Genomic DNA, 5,456 nt, shown 5'->3' on the forward strand with positions numbered 1-5,456 from the left:
CTTAACCCCACCGGGGGGGGCGCCACCGGGAACGCAGAACACGCACGGGCTCGGTTCCCAGACGGCGGGGTGCTGCCGAAACTGGGACTTTTACCGTGCACCAGGCCCAGGACCCCCACAGCCCCCCCCGCAGTCCCGCTATGGTAAGAGGCGCGCTTTCCTAAAACGGGGTCTCGTCAGCGCCCGAATCCTGGACGCTTTCCCTCGGTCTCGTAGCATCCGTTCTGGGGAGGATGGTGTGAGATCTGATGAGGGAGCGGAGGGGGAGTCGCCCAGGGCCGCGTCCTCTTGGGGACGTGGTGAGTGTGCAGTGAGGTGCATGCGGTTCTGGGGGTGAAGAGCTGCGCTCGCGGCGGGGAATGTGAGCTACCGCCGCCGCATCCGCCGCATCACCCCTGTCTCCCCTGCCTTCCGAGTGCAGCCAAGGGGTGCAGGGCTGGCATGCGGGATCCCGCCCGCTGCACCCTGCCCAGTGCACCCTACATGTGGAGCTCATCTCGCTACCAGAGGCTAGCGGTGCCTGCTGGAGTTTGCACGTGAATTTCTCACCATCTCTCAGCTTCAAATGCCTAGCTCAAGCTTAGCATCTCCCCTGAAATAGGTCCTCCTTCAAAGGCGTTTTTTGCCTCCAGTACCAAGCCCGCCCTTGTTTGTTCCACGTCCTGTTTTTCCGACCTAATGATCAGATAATAAATCTTGATGGTAAAGCCCGCGTTCTGAGACCTCAAAATCTGACTTTAAGAATGACTGCGCCAAAACACGGGGTCACGCATCCCCACACTATATGTCACAACACCTATCATAAAACTCAATTTATCCATTTAGCACACCTCCATTGAGCCCTCACTATATGGGCAATTTTTTATTTATTTATTTTTTTATTGTCTAAAGTTTTACATGTCTCCTTTTTCCCCAATTGAACTCTCTACCCCCCAGCCATTCCCATCGGGGCAAGCCCCCACCGCCCTATATGGGCAGTTTTTGCCAGAGTCTCAGTGATGCAAAGTTGACTAATGAATGCATGGCCATGTCTAATCTTCAACTAGGTGAAGAAGAAACTGGACCTCGTACATTTGACTTCCCCAATGCTAGGGAGACCATTCCTCCCCAATGCTAGGGAGAGGGGTTTTAAGTGGCCACTATATTAAATGCTCTTTAGGTTCTTATGTCTGCAGTGTGTTTTTTTCCTGCCCCAGAACCAGTCAAAACTTACACGTAGTCCATCATCTGCTCTCTCCTGTGTGTTCATGTTTACATTTTTTTCACAACCTTTGCCATTGGTATAATTCTTTGTATATAATAATTTTGAAACTTAAAAATGTTTCTCACATATTAGAGACCGAACAAAAATAGTGTTGATTGATTCTTGCCCAACCAAATAGTGGACTTCGTTATTGGGTACACACACACAGAGTCTGCAAACATTCACTGGCACATTCCCTAAACTTCGTCAGCACAGGAAGACAATCAAACTTCCCTCTGAAGAGAAAACCAACAAGAACTGGTTTAATATAATTCCCTTATGCTTCACAGTTTTGTTTGCAAAGGTCAATGATCTGGGCAGATCTCTGGCATACTCATTTTTAGAAACGAGTAATACAAATGGGAAAGATAAATGAGCAAGTAATGCTTGAAAACTAGACACAAAGCAGATTTACCTATAGAGAAGGCCCACTGCCTATATCATGACCAGGTTTACGTCCTACATTAAATTCCTTGTCACTGTGAATTTGGACTATCTAGATTATTTTTGAATGTATTTCCATATTCTACAAAAAGCTATGTGAATAATTTCTTAAAGCCTGATGTAAGATAGTCCATTTAAAGAAGGGGATCAGCCCTGGCCCATGTGGCTCAGTTGGTTAGAGTGTCGTCCTATGCACTGAAGGGTCATGGGTTTGATTCCCCGTCAGGGCACATACCACAGGTTGAAGGTTGAAGGTTTGCAAAGGCAACTGGCGTTTCTCTCTCACCTCAATATTTTTCTCCCTCTCCTTTCTTCTCTCTCTCTCTCTCTCTCTCTCCTCTCTCTCTAATGAAAAACATGAAAAACATATCCTCGAGTGAGGATTAAAAAAATAATAATTAAAAAAATTAAATCCTATAAAAAGAAAAGAAGAGGATCATAGTGTTAAGGTCTCAGTGAGAGGTTTAACAACCCCCCTCCCATCCTAACTTTGAGCTCTTTTCCCAAAATGTGCCTCTACAATCATTGTGTTTGCTGTGTATATGGCATATAGTACTATTAAGCTGGGAAGATACTCCTGTGAAAAGATACTCTTTCCCGTAGTAGAGTATTACCATAAGTATGCTGTATAACTTCTTTCCCTTCCACAGACACCATTGACGTGTGCAAAGCCTTTGACATTCATTAAGAAGCAAATTCACAATTGCTTACTACAGAACCAGCAACACCAATACTCATTTCCAAGCATAAAGAAAACAAAAAGGCCCAAATTAACCAAAGGCATGTTATTTTTTTAAACTTTTAATTGTGGTAAAGTATATACAAAATTTACCATCTTAACCATTTCTATGTGTACAATTCAGTAGTGTTAAGTATATTCACATTGTGCAACCAGTCTCTGGACATTTTTTATCTTGAAAAGTGAAAACTTTTCATTGTCCCTCCCCCAGCCCCAGGAAACCACCATTCTACTTTCTGTTTCTATGAGTTTGGCTACTATAGCCTCATACTCATAGTCATATCTTATATAAGTGAAATAATGCAATATTTGTCTTTTTGTGACTGGCTTATTTTACTTAGCATGACCTCCAGGTCCATCCCATGTTGTAGCATGTGTCAGAATTTCCTTCCTTTTAAGGCTGAATAGTATTCCATTTTATGCATACACATTTTCTTTACCCATTCATCCTTGCTGGGCATTTGAGTTGCTTCTACCTTTTGGCTATTGTGAATAATACTGCTATTAACGTGAATATACAAATATCTGAGATCCTGCATTCAATTCTTTTGGCCATATACTTAAAGTGGGATTGCTGAATCGTGGTAATTCTATTTTCAATACTTCAGGGAATTGCCATTTGAGATGCTATTCTTTGGTATATGAGTCTAGAGTTGGGAGGAGAGAATTGGGCCAGTGATAAGAATTTGAGTCATCAGAATATGGATGACACATATGTTGAGTCAGACTCATACAAGTATGCTCAGACTTAAGAAGTAGAGACTTTGCAGTGAAGAGCAAAATGAAGACAGCTTTTAGTCCATTCCCACACTGTGGTCCCAATTTGAAAATACACACACTCAATTTTGCCAATTCACAGAAGGATGCGCTGGTTTTGATGACTGACTTGTAGTAATCAAACCTACAGGAGACACTGATAATAAGAGAGGGCTCAGTTATTAATTTAGGTGGATAATGGAAAATGCAAAATCAACTGGAATAACAGAATCCATAGGTCAGCTTATACCCTTAGCAGTAGGAAAACCTACTTAGGAAACCAAATCAGCATCAATAGGTTGTTTGTTGACTATAAAGTTTTTTAAAAAGAAAAAAGGAAATGTATGACTCTGAGGGCTCTGGCAACACCCCCCCCACCCCCCACCCCCCACCCCCACCCCAAAGTTCTACTTCTATAGGATTCTACCTGACAAGCAGCCGAAAGAAAAACAACAAAGCCTTGGCTCAGCAGAACATCCTCTTGGGTGAATATGATAAACTACTTCTCTTTGCCCACTTGCTAAAATTCACTTTACCTGCCATTAAAACAACGGCCACCTTCCTTCCAAGGAAAGAAGAGGGGAATTTTCAATTACTTTAATAGTAATTCAAAATCCCTAGTGGAAATCACATATGTAAAAAAGGCCACTTGCCCTAGCCGGTTTGGCTCAGTGGATAGAGCATCAGGCTGTGCCCTGAAGGGTCCCAGGTTCGATTCCCGTCAAGGGCACATGCCCCTGTTGTGGGCTCAACCCCCAGTGGGGGGCGTGCAGAAGGCAGCGATCAATGATTCTCTCTCATCGTTGATGTTTCTCTCTCCGCTTCTCTCTTCCTCTCTGAAATCAATAAAAATATATTAAAAAATAAAAAAGGCCACTTAAGCTAACTAAAATGTAATTTTTTTATTGAGGTAACATTGGTTTATCACATTACATAAGTTTCGGGTGTACAACATTGTAATTCAACATCTGTATACACTACAGTTTCTATCCGTCACCATACAATTGACTCCCTTTATCCATTTTGTCTTCCCTCCCTCCCCCCATCCACTTCTCCTCTGGTGACCATCAATCTGTTTGCATCTATCAGTTTGTTCTTGTTTTGTTTGTTCTTTTAAAATATATATGTATTCCACATATGAGTGAAATCATATGGTATTTGTCTTTATCCATTTGACTTATAAACTGTAATTTTTGGCAAACATTCACTCATCTTTTAGAAAGTTACTTCAGGGCTTAACTCCATCAGGAAGTTTTCTCATATTTCCCCTTAGTGACTTACTAGAGCCCCAGATTCATGCACCGGTGGGGTCCCTCGGCCTGGGCTGCGGGGATTGGGCTGAAACCGGCTCTCCAACATCCCCCGAGGGGTCCCGAATTGCAAGAGGGTGGTTCTCGGGTGATGCACCCCAGAATCGGGCTCCATCCTCTCTGGTTCTGGGTGCATCACCTGAGAACCGCAGCTGCCAACTCACCACAGCTCAGCAGCTTCTGCGTTGAGCGTCTGCCCCCTGGTGGTCAGTGCACGTCATAGCTACCAGTCAACCGGTCCCTTAGGCTTTTCTATAGATAGATTCTCCATATTTCCCTAACACTCTCTGTGTGTCTCTAACATTATTTATTTTTAGGGATTACCTGTTTGTATGTTTGGCTCTCCTCACTGGGCTGTGAGTTTTGTTTTATTCGTCTTTGTATACCCATTAGTTAACAGTGTCTGGCACATAGCAGTGGCTCAATAAATGTTTGTTGAAAAAGTGAAAACTCAGGTGACTATGAGAAACTTGACGAATTACGTATGCATTCAATAAAACCATGAAATCAACTAGGACTTAATGCAGTGGATCCAGAGATGATTCCCGCACCCCTACCTGTGGATGCTGAGGTCATTACTAATTAGGGGGAGACTGCAAGGTAGACTTACAAGAGATTAATCATTTTCATTTGGGAATGGAGGAAATGCTATGCATGGAAGTCATCAAATTGAAAATGTCAAAGGGGCTGTTGATCACATGAACATCGGACTAAAGATAAGGATATCTGCATGTAAGACAGAATTCTGTGCGCCCCTAAGATGATGTCTAAGATTTCAAGAATGGAGCAAGTCAGACATGGGGATAGACTAATCTGCCATGTGAGGTCGTGATTCCACTTGATAATGTCTGCTATCTGGTCCATGAGCAGCGAGCTCCCTTGATTTATGAGGGCTGACGCTCACATGATTCACGTTGAGGATTACCAGAAAGATCTTATAAGACATAGTCAGCTAAAGCATACC

The sequence above is a fragment of the Myotis lucifugus genome, unplaced genomic scaffold, assembly GCF_000147115.1.
Source record: "Myotis lucifugus unplaced genomic scaffold, Myoluc2.0 scaffold_194, whole genome shotgun sequence".
Classification (NCBI taxonomy): Eukaryota; Metazoa; Chordata; class Mammalia; order Chiroptera; family Vespertilionidae; genus Myotis; species Myotis lucifugus.